Genomic DNA, 23233 nt, shown 5'->3' on the forward strand with positions numbered 1-23233 from the left:
TATATATAAAGAGAGATAAATATTAACATCATAACTTAATCTCACACATACACTTTTGTGTGTCTCCTCTCTCCTAAATCGAATTCCTATTAAGAACCCTAACACCATCCTTAACTATATATCTTAAAGGGTCGATCAAGCTGACAACTATGTCGTCTACATCCTTCTTCGATGCGGTTGCTACTCTCCATGCTATAACATGTACACATATAATTATAGGTTTATCATATTATTCATGTTTTCCATTATCACAATAAGGAATTGATCAACATTGTTAACTTATTATTTGCTTTCATGTGGTTAGTTATTTATCAAAATTCAAAACCTCAAGTTGGTTGAAATAGTGCCACATTATAATTTCAACAAGAACAAGGCTAGTGGTGGTATTAAGTTTAATATAATACAAACGATCGATTTCATGGGATCGACAACATGAATCTTTAACTGTGAGACAACAAAATAGCTGACAACAACACATACATGAACTTATGATTGGAAATTGAAATGGAACTAATTTCCGAGTTGACTAACAACATCAAGAACATCAAACGCAGCTCCAGCTTTCCCGCCACCGTAACCTCTTTTAATCTTCTCTGGATGTTCAAGAGCGTCGGCAATCGCAAAAAGTGCAACCACACCCGCATAGTCCATGTTAGGTTGAATTGTCACCGTGAACTTGTCCTTAACGAACTTCTCATTTTGCGGTTTATGCATCTACAAGATCAATAAATAGTCACAATAATTAACGAAACTATACATAAATGTTGCCAAAATTACTAACAAACAACGTTAAAAGTACGAAAACTACCTGAGCTATAGCGGTTGAAGAATCTCCAACATAAATAGTGATGTTTCCCATGGTCCAGTTCCCTTTGACCCTCATATCACACGAACCGTTGCTTCTCATATTGTTTGCCAACGTCACGCTATTGAGCTTAAACTGCAACTTATGTTCAGATTGTGCTGAATATCAAGTCCGAATCCTTATTACTTTCACCCTTAAACACATTCCATATACTATGCAAACTAAAACTCTGGAAAATAATACTATATATTAGCCGCAAGACTAAAATACAAACCACAAAACAACTAGGCTATATTCAAGAAGTAGAAACTTAAATTAACCTTTGGGCGGAGTATTGCGATGATTTTGTCATCAGCGTCAAGTAGCCCGAGCTGATCATGGAATGTTGTGTCATGTGGTCTTACTTTTAGCAAGATTGTATGATTAATGTCAGTGATCACAAGGTTTGATCTGCCAGGATACTTATGGACTACAATTTCAAGTGGATTTGGTATAATGAACTCAGGACCAACCAAAGAAAATGGAGGGAATGCAGCCATCATCACAAACTAGCACCGAGAATAGTATTAATGTAGTTCTATGGGATTGATCGAACATGAGGTGTGGGCAGGCTTTTAACATGGTAACTTCGTTGACTATTTAGTTGACTTGGACTAAGAGTAGACTAAGCAACTCAGGTGCGAGGAAATTACATCCACATGTATGCATGTCATTTGTTATCTTTAACTTGATATTAGATTACTAGATATGTATTGACCTATATTTATGGTATATGTATTTGGTTGGCGCCCTACTTGCATGTAAGAGCATTCCCATCTCATCCCCATAATTATGTGGGGGGGATTGGTAAATTATAGGGATGAGTTTTGAATAATTGTGAGTGTAAATTATAGGGTGGAGAGAGAAATTTAGTGATTTTTTGTAAATTTGGGAAAATATTTAGGGAAAATTGTTTGTCCCCTATTTATTTTTTAATATTTGTTGGATTGGTTGTGAGTAGAGAGAAAACTGTAATGATAAAAGTTTTATTTAATTAAACAGGAAAGAGAAATGTAGTGTTTTGTAGTGTAATTATAGATATGGAGATGGGGAACGGGATGTGAATGCTCTAAGGAAAGTGATGCATTTGTCATCAAGTGAAATATGAATTCTTTAATAATAAACAGTTTTAATGTATTTAAGTCGCCGGACCCAGGAATTATGAATAGTCGACCTTTGGTACAGCTAGCAACTAGGAAGGATTCATTTTGGAATTAATCCGATACCTAATCGGTTTTTGGGTTTTAGTTGAATGGGTAAATAGATTAGGGCTTTCACCTCCGGTTTGTTCATTTTTAACAATGTTGAAAAAAAAGGAAAATTGGATATTAATAATCCAAATTATTAGTCATTGGCCAATAATAAACACAACTAATAATCTAACCGGTGACGGTCCTAACTTTTAGTTTTTTACTAATAACAATCTCAGTCTAACAAACTGTTAACTCCGTTAATTATAATCGTTAAATTTGTGTTAAATGACCGAAATACCCGCACACATTCTGGTCACCATCTCTAGCCACTGTTACCTTCACCATCTCTGGCAACACACCAGCTTGTCGGCCCCTCACCATCATCCACACCGGAAAACCAAAGTCGGTAACACATTAGTTTATCGGGTCCCTTTTCGGCCCAAACCACCACACCGGGAAACCAAAGCCGCCGCTGGGTGCGGGCGGAACCCTAACGACACCTACAAGATCCTTCAGATCGGGTTGTGACAATGACGCCGGAAAGATACAGCTATGCAGGGCCGTCTACGAGGATTTAAATACCTTGGCAAAGCTGAAATAAAAAGGCCCATAGACCATAACGAGTAACGTAATATAAAAATTGATGTTTTTAACGATGATTAACGCTATAACAATAATCATGACAAATTATAGTATTAGTTTAGAGCTTTTAATGTTTTATATAAAGAGCCCGATAAGTTTCGCGGTTTTATATTTCAAAATATACATAAATTTAGTGTAAGGCTAATATTCTATATTATTATTAGGATTGTGTATGTCTTTATATTTGCTTATAGTCGGCGTATTACGTACCTCAGTACATTTATTTTGTAACCATGTTTTGTAAACTTGGAGAAATGGGACCATAAATAAGGTCACATTACCCATTTCTCCAACCAACCATTCAAAACTCTTATCAACCTAAGGAAATAAAGAGAACTTTTTTCTCCACCACTTACCAAATTTTTATCTTTCTTTTTTCTATTTTTCAAGACTAAGATATGAGATCCGAGTGTTGTTAGTGATTTCTGCTAGCTAACAACACGGATTGATCCGAGTAAAGCTGTTAGATCCATCCAAAGAGGACCTACAAGTGGTATCAGAACTTTCGGCTCAACTTTTATGGTTTTCGGATCAAACTTTTCGGGTTTTGATCTTAGTTTTTGTTATATTTGAGGTTGTTCTTCATGTTACCGACTACTTTTGAAGTGCTTCACATCCTAAAATCATCAAATCTAAGTTTTTTGTGTTTTTGGTTATTGTGTCTGAATTCAGATCCGGTATAAAAACTCAGATCTAGGTCAATCTATTGGTTTTTAGGCTAAAGTCCTTTAGACTTTATTGAAATCTGGGTTATTATCTTCTAAAAAAATAAAAAAAATCTAATCGAGCCGGTCAACCTCTAATCGAGCCGGTCAACTTCTAATCGAGCCGGTCAACGAGCCGCGTTGACTTTGAGAAAAAAACTTCTCTAATCGAATGGGAGTTGACTGTTGACTTTTTGACTTCGACAAAAAAAATAAATAAATAAAAAATTCTTCTAATCAAATGAAGTAATCGAGTTGACTTTGACCGGTTGACTTTTTGACTTTGACAAAAAAAAAGTTTATTATTATTACTTGGTCTTTTGTTAAAAAAATATGTCTTGCAATTATAACCTTGAAGGAAGTTTAAATATGAGGGAAGGCCAAAATGACACTTTTAAAGGATGATTCAACATATTTAAACATATTCAAGGAGAATCGGTTGTCTATCTCATCAGCATATATGATTCACTTGTCACTGAAATGAGAAGCGCCGACATCTTCCATGATTTATCTGAGATCAACATGAAGTTGTTGGATTCACTTCCGTAAGCATGGACCATCAGTATGGTTACAATCAAGAGAACCGCAAATCTGAATACCATAACACTCTTAGAGTTGGCTTCTACCATCAACTCTTTTGAATTAATGGATGACAATCTTCGAATAAACAATCAGTCCAAAGAAAATAAAGCCGGGACAAGTGTTGCAGGTGGAAGCTATCAAGCAAGTCTTATCCTTCCCGAGGTACATACACACTTATGCTCTCAAGCTTGTATAAATAAAATATAGAGACCTATAGAACTCATAATGCTGCCCTGATAGATGAAAATCTTAGCCTTAAATGTTAGAACGATGATTACAAGAAGACTGAAAAAGTTTTTACCACTAGGATTAAAATTTATAATAATGATATGGCTAAGCTTAATGAAAAACTTTTTCGAGCTAAAAAACTAGCTGAGCATCATGAAAGACGTGTTGTTGAACTAAATGCTAAAGTTGAGAAGTTAGAACTAGATTTAGCTCAAAGAAAAATAGTTGTTGAAAGATTTGATTTAGCCTATGATAAATTGAATGGGATTATTGGGGCACAAATTTGAGTGAAACAAAAGACAAGTATATGCTGCGATCTCACATCAGTTCCACCTCCATTCATTGAGAATTATACTAGCTTGCCTCACTTTAGTTTCAATATCCCACCCGAGGACAAAATGGTCTATGTATTGATCATGTGCCAAAACCAGAGACATCTATTTCTCTTGTCTCAAAAACTGTTGATCCCATTCCTTCATTAGTTAGTTATAGTATTGATTTATCTTGTTCATCAGGTTGTGTAGAAGAAAGTGGATCGATGGAAAGGCCTGTTGAGGTGAACATATAAAGTTGTTCATCATCAAGTTGTAAGAATGAGGATAATTCAAGTAAAAGCAAAGTGTTTGAAAATGATAATCAAACTATTACTTCACGTAAATATGTGCCACCAAATAAAAGATCATTTTCTTAAACAACTAATCAATCACAAAATCCTCAGTCATGTAATCATGTAACTGTTTTGACAACAATTACTATGGTCATTATCAACAAAATTTTGTTGATCCATATTATATTAATGTTTTTGATGATTGGGGTTGCACAACAAATGTGATTTATAATCATGCTCCTTTCCAAGGATCACCTTTCCCACCGCATCAACCATATTATAGTTTTGATGAGTTCTATAGTGCTCCTAGGAGAAAATGTTGTTTTGTGTGTGGTCATTCTTCTCACCTTGTAAGACATTGCAAGCACTGGTTCAAGCAACAACTTGATATTCAAAGGCGGCTAAGGCAGTCCCCAAAAGGTGCTTTTAGTAGCCCAGATTCAAGGATTGATAAAGCTAATAGTGAAGCCCGTGAAGTGGACGTGAAATCCCATGTTAATAAAGAAAAACGCAAAAAGAAACCTTTTTGGAAAACTAAAAAGGATAAAATCAAACAAGATATAAAGACTGAAAAGTCTGAGGATTCACCAAAAACAGTTTTAAAATATAGAAAACAAAAGTCCAAAATTGTTAAAACCAAGGAACAAGTTTGTGCTTGGATTCCTAAGTTCTGCTCTTCAAGTGATGAGTCGTCAAAAAATAAATGGTTTTCTGGAAATAAAATCAAGTTTGGATGATTTACGGTTGACCTTCCCGAGACAACTAAGTCTCGGGAACCCATGCCCATTTAAACGCTTAGTGCATGTAGGGTCAATCAAGGAGGTCTGTCAAGAGTATTCGATACTTAGATAGTGGTTGCACCCGACATATGATGGGAGACGAACCCTTGCTATTTGATGCTAAACCATTTCGATAGCGGAAAGGGTACTTTGTGCTTCAACTACACTAAACCTGTTCAAATGGATGAACCACAACTTGTTGAGCGTTTCTCAAGTGATGGATCCAGCGTCAGTTGCTGGGATTTGGTTTGAATATCTTCAACTTTGTTATATGATGTGATAATGCATGCTTAGGATAGTCTATCTGACAACAACTTTTCTGACCTTTTCACTAAAGCCATCTATCGATTTTGATTAAAATAACTTATCTATCTTTTTGTATATAAAATTGTAAATCTTTTCAAATATGTCACAATTTTAGATGAAAAAAATGAGTTAAATATAACTCACCAAAAAGATTTTCAGTTTCTCTAAGAAAAACAAAAATGAGTCACTTGACTTACCAAAAATATTTTATATTTTAAGAAAATCGGAAAAAGTTTCAAAAAGATATTCTCTCGTTTAGATGGAGCTCCTGCTTAGAGGGAGTCAAATATTTTAAAATTTATAAAATTTTGAGAAATTGATTCGACCTTTGGAAAATGATAAGAAATTGTATTTAACGATCCTAACACATGAAAAGAGTAGATCAAAAGCCAACAAGATCATTGATTGATGTGGATATAGGCTTGACAAATGAGTAAGTGTCAAAGTGATATAAACTTAAATTTCCGCATATGCTAGTGGTTACACTATTATGAAGCGGTTACCGACTTCAATATAAGTCATATCGATTAAGGAAAAAATGTTATTAATCAGTTATACACGAGCCCGTTAGTGATTGATCTCCATAAAAATTATTCTTGCTTTAACTACAAATATTGAAAATCAAAATGTTAAAGGAGAAAAACTGCAAAGTGCAAGATTCAGATTCGAAAAAACAAATGTTAATAAATTGTCAAACAAAAATGGGTTTATTAGAACCACGTAACATGGGGCAAACAAGTAAGTCATAAATACTTTATATGAAGGCTTGTAAGTCCGTATGACAATTAAGTCCATGGTTAAACCTTTATTGTTTGAAAAAGTTTGCAAAAAGTTTAAATAAGCTTAAAATGTTTTGATCAATCATTACGGGGTCTGATGTATATGAAATTATACATCTTTTTAGCATCAAATAATCTCTAAAACTTCAACTTCTATCAAATAATATAGCTCAAAAAGCTACTTATCATGTTAAAATGTATTTTCAAGTAAACCCAAGCCTTAGACGAAGAAAGAAGCAAAAAGCCAAAGAAAAACGAAAGAAAACCCAAGAAAACACCTGAACACACCCCCATGCCTCCCTGGACACTCCCCCATGCCTCTAGGCAATAAAAGACAAAAATCTACAAGAAAGGACAAAATACTGGACACTCAGGCACGGGGCTGTGCCTCATGAAGCACGGTGTCATGGTCACCTTCTAGAAAAGGGAAAAAGAAATATAACAAATCACCAAAACCACGGGGCCGTGCCTTAAGTAGCACGCCCCCGTGGTGAGTCTTCATGCACGATCTGACAGAGCATTAAATGCGAGAGGAAAATTGGACGCGGGGCATGCCTCATGGAGCATGAGGTCGTGCCTGCTTTTCCAGAATGCCTATAAATAGAGGAGCATGTTGCATTAATCAAGTGTGCTTGAAGAAAAAGTTCCATACGGGTTTCTCTTATAAAAAACACTCACAATACACTCATATTGAAGATCTTGTGAGAGTTTGAAGGCTTAGAGGTTACCATCATCCATCTTCATCATTACCATCATCCATCACCATTGAAGAAGATTCATCCAATATTTGGTTAGATTGTTCTAGTTTGATCATGTGTTTGTTATCTTCATCTCTTTTGATATTCATAACTATGCTCATTATTGTAACATCCTACTTTTGGTAATAATAATAAAATAAATTCTGTCTATTTTATAGTGGGTCGTTATCGGTTTAGATAAATAGAATACGAGTTGGGCTAGTGTTGGGTTAAATGGATATGGGTTATAAAAGAAAGAAGGAAACACCATGGGCTTAAGCCCATGATCCATAATTATATAAGCCTTAATTACCCATATAATCATTCATTTCTCACATATTCCATACACCACCAAAACACACACTTAAGATCTCTCTCTAGTTCTCTCCTTATCTAGCCGAAACAAGAAGGAGGAATCGATCCCGACCCGAGGTAATAATAGTATGACGTTGTAAGAGCTTAAACACGTTAGATATAATCGCGAAACGACGAGCCGACACCGTTAAACCGTTTAAGTCACGAGATCCGGATGGAATCGGGTATAAACCGAACCTAAGATGAGCTTAGGGATCACCCTAGCTCAGATCTGGATCAAACGGGACGAAAAACGGTGAAAACGGTGCTGAAACACTTTTTTCCGGCCACCGCCCGGTTTTCCGGCACGGTGGCGCCGGAAAGGCGGCTGGGTATTTTAAGGATGTCAGAGAATGTTTCTGACATTCTCTGAAAAACCCTAACCCTAATTCTTTAACGGAGAGTTAACGAACTAGGGGTGATTCATCAGGTAATTCGTTAAAGAAAGCATAGCGAACTAGCCTCAGATCATGTTCAATTCGTTAAGGGAAAGGATAACGAATCACCCTTGATTCGTTATAGTCATTCGGAGATAACGAATTGGAAGGTCCAGTTCGTTACATGGACTGATTCGCTACATGGACTGATTCGTCAAAGGACCAGTTCGTTATAAGGTCCGGTTCGCTTATAACTAGTTCGTTAATGGGTTCAATTCGCTACATGGACCAGTTCGCTAAGATAAGCCAATTCGTTAGGATCAATGTAGCGAACTAGAAGTTAACAAAAGGACAGAATGGTCCCTTAACTTAGAAAAAGAATGATCGAAGGACCAGCTCTGCCCCTTGGACCCTGCTAGGGGCTGCCGCCCCTAGACCTTGCTGCCAGGGGCGCTGCCCCTGGACCCCCGTCTGTTGAGGGTTATAATTAGACTAGAAACGTGAAATGGGTAGCGATAGATATTTGATACGTATAATTGTTATACAGTTAATCATGCACAGCTAAAGAAGGGAATAACTATAAACGGTGAACGTAACCGCATTCAGGTGAGTTTCTAGCCCCATTCCTTGTTATGTTTTCGGGGCTGTGTGCATACTCGATGTGATTAGTTAATACACTTATCCTAAGTGATAAGTGTATGTCATATATGTATTATGTGAAATGTATGAATGCTTTCTTGTCGGTACATGAACGATCTTCGGATATTGCATGTACTGCCAGGTAACGGTTGATGATATATGTATGTTGTAAGATGACGAATGAATGATGTATGTATGTGAGAAACTTACAATTATGTATATAGAAAAGTATGCTATAAAGGTATGGAAGAAAGGGTACCGGACCCTAATAATATCCGAGGATGAAGGGTGACCGGACCCAAATAATATCCGAGGATAGAGGGTACCGGACCCTAATAATATCCGAGGATGGAGGGTACCGGACCCTAATAATATCCGAGGATGGAGGGTACCGGACCTTAATAATATCCGAGGTATGTAGGGCGAATGCTCTTTATAACGTAAGGTTAGTAATGATTGTGTATGATGAATGATGGACATGATAAGTATGTAATGCGTACCTTCGGTCACGTATATGTGTATGTAAAGTAAGTTATGTAATTAACTAGAACTCACTCAGAATAGCTGACTTTTAGTATGCACGCAGGCAAATAGGTTGAAGCAGCTCGCGTGACTGAAGACACATGGCATAGAATCGAAGATACTGGCATCTCAAGAAAATGTCATGATGTTTAAAAAGACTATGTTTTATGTTTAAATAAATTTGAATGTTTGTTAAGACAAGATTTGACAGTTTTGTAATATGTTATGGTTGAAGTTATATTCCGCGTATAGTTTTAATTAACTCTGATTTGTAGAACTGGGTTTATGAGTAAATCCAACACCAAAGTAGGGCTACCGGTAACGTGGCCTTACAAGTATGAGCTAAACTCCATTTACCATCTAAAATCTATGAAGAAGCTTTGTTTTATTTGATGATTATGTTAAACATGTGATTTAGTTTGGTAAAGTACATGGTTATTTTGAAATTATCCATTGATGAATAAATGTTTTATCACTTTAACTTATTACATCAAGGTTGATGACTAAAAATTATTCATGATCACTCATGTTCTTGGAGACTAGAAATGGTAAAAAGAATACCTTGGTAATTTTTTCAAGATAAAACATGGATCCTTATATTGTACTTAGAAATGATGAGATATAGGTTATGATATATTTCTCTAGTCTTGATAATTCTAAAATAACATTGTTAACACGATTGCGCGCTTAGGTTATCATGCTAGTTAAAGAAATCATATGTTAATGGAATGTGTAACTATAACCTAATTAAATCAACCGAGGGGAGGTTGTGTGAGTTAACTACAATCACCCGAAGTTGTTAGGATTGGTATTTGAGAAATCGAAGTCAATCCTAATCGTTCTACTTTACCAAACTACTTGTCTACTTAAATTGAAATTCTCATGGTAGTATGATATTAAGAAAATGATGAACTTGAAGATACGCATACTACTTTATTTTATGTCATAGAATGTGTTCACTTAGAAATGAGGGACTATTCTATCATATAACTAGGGCAAGTTTATCACATGTTTACTTAATAATCTTCAAGGAAGAATGAAGTGGATTCTTGATCTTAGATGGTAACCTTCATATAATTGAATTACTCATTTAGGATTTATGTTCTTGTCACCTATATATTGTATAAGTATTTCTATTTTATAAAAAGTTTGAAAATCAACCCCAAAATGATTAAACTCTCCGATTAAAGTAAAACGAAGATTCATTATTAGACACATTTGTGTCCACGGATCGATACTTGGTTTTTACCAATACTATTCTACATATATGATAGGTACACGCCTATTTTATGTGTGCTTAGTTTTAGTAGAAATCACTTTTATAAATTTAAAACACGAACTTGTGCAAAAGCTAAACCTCCCAATCCATACTATATTTAACCACACGCACAACACACATTACGTTTTTGGCGTCGTTGCCGGGGACACGGTACGTTTCTAAGAACGATCCAAGTTTTAATTTATTCATTGTTTATAATTGTATAAATTTTTAACTTTTATTTTATTTTGTATTTACTAACTATTAGATTAGAATTTTTTTAAGGCTAGCCTAACCTTTACTTTAGCTTAATTAACTTATAACTTAGTTTAGTTTTAAAATAGCTTAGCCTGACTTTTAGCTTAATTTTAACTAACATTTAGTTAAATAGTTTAAATTTGATTTAATCCCATGTATGTCCTCTACATTCAAACCTGAGCTTGTTTCTCCAATTTCTGAACCGGAACGAATTTTTCGTCGACGAGCACGTAAACGAACTGTAGAAACCGCTAAAACAATCAAAGACGAGTCAGTAGATGCCAAAACATCAGGAGAAAATCAAACTGAAGAAATGATGAAAGCACAAAACAATGAACCTAATATGAGCCAGTATGCCAAGCCAACTCTCGAAGGCTATGGCAATGGAATGGCTCCACCCGATATCACCGAAAGTTTCAAATAAAATCAAGAACCATTCATATGGTGGAAAATTCAGTTCAATTTCAAGGTCTTCTCGATGAAGACCCTCTTTCTCATATATCTCAATTCTTACGAATATGCGGAACCTTTAAAATTCAAAATTGTTCAGAAGATCAGATCATTCTCAAACTCTTTCCTTTCTCTCTAAGGGGTCAAGCCATGGAAGAAGTTGATTTCATTGCACGTCAAAACAACGCTTTCAGCAACACCTACAATCCAGGATGGAGAAACCATCCGAATTTCAGTTGGAAGGAAGGAAGTAACCCTCAAACCCTACCTAGATTCGAAAAAAGGACGATGAACCAATCCTTCTAGCCTAAACCTCAATTCCAAGAACAAAGTTCAAGTAGCCATCAAAATCCGAGCTACTCAAAAATTGAAGAAATGTTAATCCAAATCATGACAAAAACAAATGAAGCAGAAAAGAAGGCTGACTCAAGAGCTGTTGATATCAACGGAGTATTATTAAAGCATGAAACCGACCTAAAAAGTCAACAAGCATCATTGAAGAATCTAGAAACTCAGATCAGACATATTGCCTGACAATTGTCTGAAAGACCACCTGACACCCTTCCAAGCAACACCGTAACCAACCCGAATGCAACAGCTAACGTTGTTACATTATTAAGTGGCATAACCACTGTTACCTCACCAACCTCAGGACCAGTTATGGAGAAGGAATCTCCTGAGAAAACGCAGGAAAAACTAGTTCCAGCAGGCACTGTACAACCTAAGTAACCAGTCCGAACTTATGCTCCACCTATCCCATACCCTGTATGACTGAAATAGGACAGATTGGAAGCTCAGTATGGGACGTTTTTAGAACTTTTCAAACAACCCCACATCAACATCCCTTTCGTCGAAGCCATTGCTCAAATGCCAAAATATGAAAAGTTTCTCAAAGAAACGCTGACCAACAAAAGGAAGTTAGAGGAGCTCTCGCACATCACCTTGAGTGAAGAATGCTCAGCTGTCCTCCAAAATAAGCTACCATCAAAAATGACTGATCCAGGGAGCTTTACTATCCCTTGTCTCATAGGAAATTTGTCTGTTAGCAATGCCCTGGCCGACCTAAGGAACCAGTCCGAACTTATGCTCCACCTATCCCATAACCTGTACGACTGAAATAAGAGAGATTGGAAGCTCAGTACGGGAAGTTTTTAGAACTTTTCAAACAACCCCACATCAACATCCCTTTCGTTGAAGCCATTGCTCAAATGCCAAAATATGAAAAGTTTCTCAAAGAAGTGTTGACCAACAAAAGGAAGCTAGAGGAGCTCTCGCACATCACCTTGAGTGAAGAACGCTCAGTTGTCCTCCAAAACAAGCTACCATCGAAATGACTAATCCAGGGAGCTTTACTATCCCTTGTCTCATAGGAAATTTGTCTGTTAGCAATGCCCTGGCCGACCTAAGAGCTAGTATTAACTTAATACCTTATGTGGTTTTTGCAAAACTAGGGATAGGAGAACCAAAACTCACCCGCATGAGCATTCAGCTAGCTGACCGATCCGTTAAATATCATCGGGGCATTGATGAAAACATGCTTGTTAAAATTGACAAATTTGTTTTCCTAGTAGATTTTGTAATTCTAGACATGGAAGAAGACAAAAGTGTACCTCTGATTTTAGGAAGACCCTTTTTAGCCACTGAGAAGGCTATTATTGATGTTTGCACGACAAAATCACTCTCAGGGTCAATAACGAGGCTATCACTTTTGACATAAGAAAACCTATGCAACATCCGCAAATCACGATGACACATTATACTGTGTTGACGCCATCGATTCTATCATGGGTTGCTATGTGAGGAAATCTTCCATCAATAACACACTAGAAACACAAATCTTAAATGACATTATCACCAAACCCGTTTTAGAAAATGAAAATACTACCAACAACAATCAAGAAACATCAGAGGTAGTATGTGAGATCACCGAATGTAATGAAAAATCAAAAACATCAATCGAAGAACCACCAGCCTTAGAGTTAAAAGAATTACCGAACCATCTTTAATACGCCTTTCTAGAAAAAGACTCTCAACTCCCAGTAATTATTTCATATCACCTTTCTAAAGAATAGAAATACGAACTTCTTAAGGTTCTTAATAATCATAAGATGGATATCTTATGGAAAATCATGGATATCAAGGGCATCAGTCCTTCCTTTTGTACTCACAATATCCTCATAGAGGAAGAATACAAACTAATGGTCCAACATCAAAGACTTCTCAATCCCAACATGAAAGATGTGGTGAAAAAAGAAGTAATCAAACTCCTTGATGCGAGGTTAATCTACCCAATCTCAGATTCATCGTGGGTTAGTCCAGTTTAAGTAGTACCTAAAAAGGGAGGAATGACAGTTGTGATTAACGAAAAGGACGAACTAATACCAATGAGGACCATCACGGGCTGGCGAGTTTGCACTGACTACCGGAAGCTTAATGACGCCACAAGAAAATATCATTTTCCACTTCTTTTTATCGATCAAATGCCTAGACGTTTATCTGGAAAAATGTTCTATTGTTTTCTTGATGGATTCTACTGATACTTTCAAATTCCCATTACTCCTGGAGATAAGGAGAAAACCACCTTTACATGTCCGTATGGCACATTTTCCTACTGAAGAATGCCATTTGGAATATGTAATGCTCCAGCCACCTTCCAACGTTGCATGGCGGCCATCTTTCATGAAATGCTCGAACACTCTATGGAGGTTTTCATGAATAACTTCTCAGTATTTGGAGACTCCTTCGATCATTGTATGAAAAACCTAGACAAAATGTTGGATAGGTGTGAAGAAGTAAACTTAGTACTCAACTGGGAAAAATGCCACTTCATGGTCAAAGAAGGCATTGTTCTCGGTTACAAGATATCCCAAGCAGGACTAGAAGTTGATAGTGCAAAAAATCAAAACCATATCCAAACTTCCGCCACCAACTTCAGTCATAGCCATTAGAAGTTTTCTAGGTCATGCGGGCTTCTACCGCTGTTTCATATGAAACGGGCCCATAAAATATAACTAATCAAAACACATGACTTTACACACTTGACCTAGAAAACTTTGAGTGCGTTTGTGGTTACAGGTGTGCGGAGCTTAACGGGGCTTAAAGAAGCTAATTTGGAGCATTCATGATGGAGTGGAAATGAAAGTGATGATCCATGAGAAGATAGAGAATTGAAATACGAAGACGTGGCCGCAAACGGGGAGGAAAACGGAGTTGAAACAAAGATTTTGTGAAGAAAAAAGTTTTGGCCTAGCATGACCGTAAGGCAGAGTGGTTTGACCGTAAGCTACGGTCTGACCGTAGCTTACGGTGACGAAAAAAGTGATTTTATTGATTTTTCTTCCATATTTAAAGGCCAAAAACCCTAGAGTCGAAATTTATTCAATAATTATCACTTGAGGGACTTTGAGGAGGCGAGATTCCACCATCATAACCCATCCTATCACAAGATTGATCCATGAAATCATTCCTCCACACAACCATCAAGAGCTTGAAAATCAAGATGCAAGGCTAAAGGCTTCATAACCATCTCCGGGTGTAGGGTTGAGTTGCATGATTAGGTTTTGATATTCTAACCTTTAACTTTGGATTTTGATTTGGTTAATCATTCAGTTGATCAATTCTTTGTGTTTGCTTTTGTACTTAAACGGTTTTTATATATTGATTGCTTAATCTTTTATCAGTTATTGATTGTGGTCATCAACAATTAGGATTAAGTTCTTTCAGTCATTGACCCGTTTATCATTAATCATATTATTGATTTTGTGTTTCAATAAGTAAAATCGATAATCAATTAGATTTTCATTAAGCTGTGTCAATTGTTCGGATTCAGTTCTGACGATCAACATAGCCAATAGTTAAGTCTTTTGATTTACATATTTAAACAAGAAACCGTCCAAAGAAGTTTATCAATTCCTTAACTTGTTGCAAAACCCGAACCCTGGAGTTTGGTTATTTTCACATCATTGTTTACAAACTACTATTTTAAATCGCTTGACATCGTCTGTCCACTTTAATTATTTTTATAATAAAATTTGAGGTTCACTTGCACTTTCCACTGATTCCCTGTGGATTCGACACATTACTTTCCGTAGCTAGTAAAGGTATTTTATAAGAGTTTTTTGATTGACCTTTCGACATCGATCAATTTCTGAAGAAGTTATTTTCACTATTCGGCACTCCGAAAGGCTTAATCAGCGACATAGGTACTAACTTCTGCAACACTCTAATGAACAAAGTCTTATCACGATATGGAGCTCACCACCGTTTGGCAACACCATATCACCCTCATACTAGTGGGGAAGTAGAATTCTCAAATCGGGGGATAGAAGGTGTGACATTAGTCAAAAATCGATTTAGTATTTGTACTCGTTTTATTACCCGTTTGTAATCGGATCGTCGCATTTAATGAAACTTCGAGATATTAATTATGATATTCTGTTTTATCTTTATTTACGCGTGACTCGTATTAAAATATTGTAATCATTTAAAGCATCTATTATGAGCACTTCTAACTCTTACGCTATGTTTTTTACTACAAATGATCACCAAACCAATCATGAGGGACCTTTTAGCAATTTAACAAAACATTTTCCCTCTTCCCTCCTTCTCCTCGTCGCACCATCACCACCCCTCCATATCTTGTTTCTAATTAACCCATAAATCGCGGAATTTGATTAATTAGTTGGATCCTTATCATACACGCTCCTACTTATTATAGTATAACGCGTAATTGACAACCAAAACGAATCAATTATGAATCAATTTCGTTAACATCGTACGCAGCTGATTTTGATCTCTTTAGCCTATAAATACGAGTCCAGAATTCAATTAATTGCTCCACACCATCATCTCACTATCACGAAGCAAACCCCTAAGATAATTGCAGCCATTAAGTAGTTCTTGACCTCGTTTGACTTCGTGTTCTAGCCGCGAACCCTAGCTCGTCATTCTCTTACCTTTTGTAACCAATCAAGGTAACTGTATCATGCTTATGGATCGGTTTTCATATGAAAGCAAAAGCCTTTTGTAAATTTTGATTGATAGAGGGTACACAATGATTAATTGAAATTGTTTGATTTAGGGTTTATAATAGAATTGGGGGAAATCAGAACAACAGTATACATATATTCTTTTCCGTGTTCTAAGCATGTGAGACATTGGCACAGATGGCCGGTGCATATTTGATAAACACCTTGAACCGGCCTGGGGCGCAGGTTCGATTTCCCCAGGCCCGGTTTTTGTTGATTTTTTTGTATTAATTGTTTTAAACTTTTTAATTATTAAATACTTTACTATATTAAAACTAATATTGTTTACACTTGTTTAACAACCCGAACACCGTTTAAACTCTCAAAAGAAACTCTCGTTAAAACGTTTTCGAATAATATTATAAATCTTGTTTTTATAATAATAATAATAATGATAATAATAATAATAATAATAATAATAATAATAATAATAATAATAATAATAATAATAATAATAATAATAATAATAATAATAATAATAATAATGGTGACCTTTAAGAATATTTAATCTAATAAAATTTTCTTATACATGTGAACACATTAATGATTCCCGAATCTATTATAAACCTATTTTTGTTTTATATTCATACTTAGTTCGTTCTTTTCGCTTTAGATATTTATGTTGTTTATACCTTATAACTAGGACAAATTATCGGGACTTCTCACGGAACCATCTAGTTTCTTATATCGTTACCATCTCCTCGTTTCCGTGTTCCCTATTCCAAGTGAGTTTTTCATAACCCCAATTTAACGCTTTTAATTTTTTAGGGTGTAGCATGTCACAAGTTTTATCTAGTTAGTTATGTGTTTATTTATAAACCGATTCACAATTAGCGTACATGTTAATATTATCCTTGAATATTGTTTAGGATTATATGTGAACTTTCTTGCAACGTGTTTTCTATTCTTATGGTGGAAGTTACGCAAATGCATACACATAGTGGGAGGGTCCGACGGGACGTACCTACGCCGTCTCACGTTACGAATTCGGTTGTTCGTAAGGTGGTTCTCATTTTTCCTATTACTACGGCCTTAGCTAAGGAATGGGAGGACGGCATTAATTGATTTCATTTACTTTACGCTCGAATATTTATTACATTACGAATGTTGAATCGTGCCTTTCATATATATGTATACTCAAAAACTTATGAAAACTCACCAACTTAATTGTTGACAAATATATTATTTTCAACGTGCTACAGGTTGAATCGATGGCATGCTAAGGATGAAGATCATTAGTATACCTTAGGTTATTTGAATAAAGAACTTATTTATTGTTTTGATGAGGTGTTTCTTTTTATTTTTAATTATGAATAATTGTGTACTTGTTACGTTATGAAATGAAATGATATAATTATTGCCGCTTTAATAGTGTTACGAGCTATGAGTGATCTGTACGTTACACTCGGGCGTATTCCACTTAAAGCTGGGGTGTTAAATATTTGTATCATAGCCGTAACTATAAGATAGGTTGTTAGACGTATCGGCCTACTAAAGTTATAGTTTATTTTAGGACCCTGAATTGCATGTATACCCTATGTGCTATGTGTCCGCACTTTTATTAAAAGTTCATTCATACGCTCGAATTTATTACGTTTTATAGCGTCACATGTACACATATTCACACACAAACTCCAAGGCTTATGCCCAAACAATTTATTTTATTTTTATCTATTTATTTATTTTAAAAAACGATTTTCAATCCTCTTAAAGATGGTTCTACGTGATGGGTATGTCGTAACTGGAAGGGTGACACACTTGTTTTTCGAACCCTGGACACCAAGGTTTTTAAACCTAAGAGCATCTACATCAACAAACCATTACAAACTGCCACATCAGCTCCACGTCAAATTCCAAACTTTCCTCAAAAAACCTCCATTTATTCCACAACAATAAACCTCCACAAGCTGCCACATCATCACCTCATCCTCAAATTAGATTTATATAAAAAAATTATCTTTTATAATATATATTAATTATTTATAGTTTATGTTTGGAAAATAATACTTAAATAATAGAATCTATTAAAAAGTGAAATAAAAAAATTAAAAAAAATTAACAACAGTCAATGTTTATTGGAATCTTCATCAACATGTTATTTTCTTTTTCCAGATCTCATAAGCTTTCCTCTTCATTTGTTCATCAACACCACTATTACTTCAACCAACACCACAAACACTTCATCTTTATCGGCAAACTCAACAACCCTCTTCATCTCCTCAACTTCACTTTTAATCCACCACCAATATTTTCATACCCACTGTCAATTTCAATTTCTATATCAGCAAACCCCCAAATTTCTTATACTCACTGTAGATCATCGAAGATTTGTAAACAAGATCCGAATCGATGCGTCAAGCGGTAGCGGACGGTGATCTGTAGCAGAAATTGTTTCCCGGCAGTTCGTTTATCTATTGCTAAAAATCAGCAATGTCTAAAACTGTCGACGGGCCCACATCTTCTCGTCCGTCAGACGTCTGCAGATCCAATCTTGTTCACCAGACTTTGGCACTACAACAGTGACTGTCCGCTTGATCCTCGTCCGCCCCTTGCCACATGTATTCGGACCTCGGGGAACCCACCCCGTTGTAGATGCTCTAAGGATAAGCAATGCGCATAAATCCCAATCAGACGCGGGACCTGGTTGCTTACCTGGAGGTTTCAAAAAGGGTGCTGGAACTTATTAGGCCAAATCATATCACGCAAACGTCATACGAACCATAACTTTAAGTTGTCAAACGTGACCATTTTCTTTTGCGAATAGAGAATGGTTGCGCTCCTGCTCTTAAATTGCATTCAAGTCATGGTGGTAAATTATATCCTAATTTCAATACAATTTTTATGTGATTTTAGTATTATCAATATTTTTTTATTTATTCAAAAGGTTTAAGTATTCCACTTCTCAAAATCTTCACTCGATAACTCACGCGCGTAGTACTCTTTCTTTTCAGCATGTCTACTCGTTTCCCTCGTCGTCATGCAAGAAACTTCAGCCGCAAGATGACAGTCCAGATCACTAAGCAACTGGCTGCTGTGCTCCCGAATATGGTGGCTCAAATGAACCAAACCATTGCTTCTAATTCGAACTCGGCCACTTCGGGTTCGAACTCCAACTCCTGTCATTTTAAGACCTTCATCGATACGAATCCTCTTAAGTTTGATGGCTCTGAAGGTGCCACTGCCCTAATGGAATGGTACCAAAGTATGGAGAGTACTTTCCTCCATATAGAATGTCCCGAGGACAAGAAGACCAAGGCGGCGGCTAAAGGTGGGGGGTCTTCGTGGTGCTGATGTATCCATGGCCTTGTCATGGGAGGAACTTAAGGAAATCATGACTGAAGAGTTCTGTCCACCCAATGAACTCATGAACCTTGAGGTGCAATTTTGGAATTTTAAGCAAGAGGGTGGTGATAATGCTACTTACACCGCTCGCTTCAACGAGCTTAGCGTCTTGGTGCTACATCTTGTCACCCCTCTTTCTCGTGGGATTATCAAGTATGTTCGGGGTTTGCCAAGGCAAATCCAAGACTCAATCCAAAGCAGTGCCCCCAAAACTCTTCGCGAGGCTGTTGTCCTTGCTGCATCCTTGTCTGACAACCACGTTAAGGAAGAAACCCTTTAAGGCAGCTAGAAGACTGTTGAGAAAACCGAGGCCAATCCTTCCAAAGAGGTCACAGCCGAAGCCACACCCAAACCAAACCGCAACAACAACAACCACTCCAAGAAACGAAAGCAAAACTATGCCTTAACCCAACAAAACCCACCTCAATCTCAATACCAACAAATCCAAACCGAAAACCTTCAAGCTCCACCCCCGAAGAAACCTTACAACGGACCACACCCGTTTTGCCAAATTTGTCAAAGACACCACCAACTCGGCATTCCTTGCCGACAATGCACCCATTGTGGCTGTTACGGACACCTGCTAGGCGCATGTTTCGAATTCATGCGCACCCTACCAACCCTCACCAAACCACCCCGCACTCCCCACACTTTCAACCAAAATCATGTTTTAACTCAATCTCAACCCATTTCTCATGCTTACCCCACCCCTCGAGCCTGTTTCAATTGTGGAGATCCTAGTCATTTTCACAAAGTGTGTCCTCGGCTTGCATATCAAGTCCAAATGGCCGCCTCGCCTGTGTACCCTGCTCAAGCATATCAAGTTCGGGCCTTTCAACCAGTTCCGCAACTTATGGCAAACCAAGTTGTTCAACCGGTTCAAGCCAATCAAGCCTCGACTTCTCAAGCTACACCAGTTGTCCCCAATGCTCACGGGAGGGCATTCGTGATCAATGCAAATCAAGCCCAACATAACAATGATGTGATGAATGGTACGTTCTTGGTTAATAACGTTTATGCATCCATTTTATTCGATATTGGTGCCGATGTGAGTTTTGTGTCTTTCGATTTTGAGCCTATGCTTTCGCCATCTCGTTCTAAACTCGAAAGTTCCTTTACGGTGGAAGTCGCGAATGGTAAAACTAACTTGATTGACTCTGATGTACAAAAAATTATACACATTATACATCTTTTTAGCATCAAATAATCTCTAAAAACTGCAAATTCTATCAAATAACATAGCACAGAAGGCTACTTATCATAATAAAATACAATTTCAGGTAAACCCAAGCCCCCAAACGAAGAAACAAGCGAACAAACGAAGAAAAACGAAAGAAGACGCAATAAAAACAAGAAACACGCCCCCATGCCTCAAGAAACACGCCCCTATGCTTCTGAACACCAGAAAAAGACAAAAATATACAAGAAAAGACAAATAATGGGAACAAACGCACGGGGTCGTGCCCCTTGACCGCGGGGCCGTGGTCACCTTCAACAAAAAGACAAAACGAATTTAGCACATGCCATTAAAAGCACGGGGGCGTGCCTACCTAGGCATGGGGCCGTGCTTCTCACTCTAGACTTCCTATAAATAGTGGCTCATGTTACACTCATTTGGTGTGCCTTGAAGAGAGTTCTATACAATTTTCACTTATAAAAACACCCACTAACACTCATATTGAAGATCGAGTGAAGAGTTTGAAGGCTTGGTGTTCATCATCATCAACCATCATCATCATCAATCCACCATCATCATTAAGAAGGAAGATTCATCCACATTTGGTTAGATTGTTCTAGTTTAATCATGTGTTTGTTACCATCATCCACTCTAATGTTCATAACCATGCTTATTATGAGCTAAACTCCATTTACCATCTAAAATCTATGAACAAGCTTTGTTTTACTTGATGATTATATAAAACATGTGGTTTAGTTTACCAAAGTACATGGTTATCTTGCAATTATCTTTTAATGAGAAATCTTTCACCATCTTAATTCAACAATTCAAAGTTGATGATTGTCGATTATATTACAATCATTCATGATCAATTCATGTTCTTGAAATATAGAAATACTTTGATAACTTATCGAAACATGGATCCTTATATTGTACTTAGAAATGATGAGATATAAGTTATGATCTATTTCTCTAAGCTTTGGTAATCCGAAAATAGCATCGCTAACGCGATTGCTTAGGATATCATTCTAGTTAAAGAAATCATATGTTAACGGAATGTGTAATTATAACCTACTTAAATCAACCAAGGGGAGGTTGTGTGACTAAACTATAATCACCCGAAGTTGTTAGAATTTGTATATGAGAAATCGAAGTCAATCCTAATCTTTCTACTTTACTAAACTACTTGCCAACTCAAATTGACATTCTCATGGTAGCATGGCATTAGGAAATGGCCGACTTTAAAATGCACATGCTACTTTCTTTTATGTCATAGGATATGCTCACTTAGAAATGAGGGGCTATTCTATCATATATTATTACGGAAAGTTTATCATATGTTTACTTTATAATCATTAAGGATAAATTAAGTGGATTCTTGATCTTAAATGGTAACCTTCATATAATTGAACTATTTGTTTAGAATTTCTCGTCTTTGTCACCTATATATTATATATAAGTATTTATATTTTATAAAAAGTCCGAAAATCAACCCCCAAAATGATTAAAGCATTCGATTAAAGTAAACCAACAATTCATTATTAGAAACATTTGTGTCCACGGATCGATACTTGGTTCTTACCAATACTATTCTACATATACGATAGGTACACTTGCCTATTTTGTGTGTGTTTAATCTTTGTAGAAATCACTTTTATAAATTTAAAACACGATCTTATGCAAAAAAGCTAAATATCCAATCGGTTACTATTTTACAAGATACACGCAGCAAGCACATCAAGTTTTTGGCGCCGTTGCCGGAGACATGGTACGTTTCTAAGAGCGATCCAAATTTTAAATTAATCATTGTCTATAATTGTGCAAAATTTTTAACTTTCATTTTATTTTATTTTTACTAACTATTAAACTATATAATTTTACGGCTAGCCTAATTTTAACCTTTATTTACCTAACCTTTACTTTAGCTTAATTAACTTAGACTTTAGTTAGTTTAATAATGGAATGTTGTGTCATGTGGTTTTACGTTTAGCAAGATTGCATGATTAATGTCTATGATCACAAGGTTTGATCTGCCAGGATACTTATGGACTACAATTTCAAGTGGATTTGGTACGATGAACTCAGGACCAACCAAAGAAAATGGAGGGAATGCCATAATCACAAACTAATTTATTATGAACACCAATAATATTATTGTAGTAGTTCTATGGGATTGAGGGATCGAGCATGAACTGTGGGAAGGCTTTTAACATGATAACTTCGTTGACGAATTAGTTGACTTGGACTAAGCAACTCAGGTGAGAAGAAATTACATCCACATGTACGTACGTATATACGTCAATTGTTATCTTCAACTTAATTGGTACTAGATATACATTGAGCTATATTTATTGTATATGTACGTATTTGGTTGGTGCCCTAGCTACTTGCATATAAGGAAAGGTATTGCATTTGTAATGTATTTAAT

At 36.4% G+C, this 23233-nt stretch overlaps 1 protein-coding gene and 1 pseudogene across 2 annotated transcripts in view; both read right to left on the minus strand.

The window, feature by feature from the left end:
* Positions 1-357: 357 nt before the first annotated feature.
* Positions 358-1509, minus strand: LOC143559960 (protein LURP-one-related 10-like; annotated as a pseudogene). Its single transcript, XR_013140028.1, has 3 exons — positions 1126-1509; positions 809-1034; positions 358-714 (listed from the first exon to the last, which is right to left on the minus strand). The product of XR_013140028.1 is annotated as a protein LURP-one-related 10-like (transcript).
* Positions 358-23233, minus strand: part of LOC143559971 (protein LURP-one-related 15-like) — a 125686-nt gene continuing 102810 nt past the window's right edge. The window contains exon 3 of the mRNA XM_077048387.1: positions 358-463. The gene's annotated coding sequence lies outside the window, so the exon portion shown is untranslated. The remainder of the gene's footprint in view (positions 464-23233) is intronic.

Source organism: Bidens hawaiensis, unplaced genomic scaffold (genome assembly GCF_021521415.1).
Source record: "Bidens hawaiensis isolate Kalapana, Puna unplaced genomic scaffold, B.hawaiensis_p1.1 tig00001093_1, whole genome shotgun sequence".
Classification (NCBI taxonomy): domain Eukaryota; kingdom Viridiplantae; phylum Streptophyta; class Magnoliopsida; order Asterales; family Asteraceae; genus Bidens; species Bidens hawaiensis.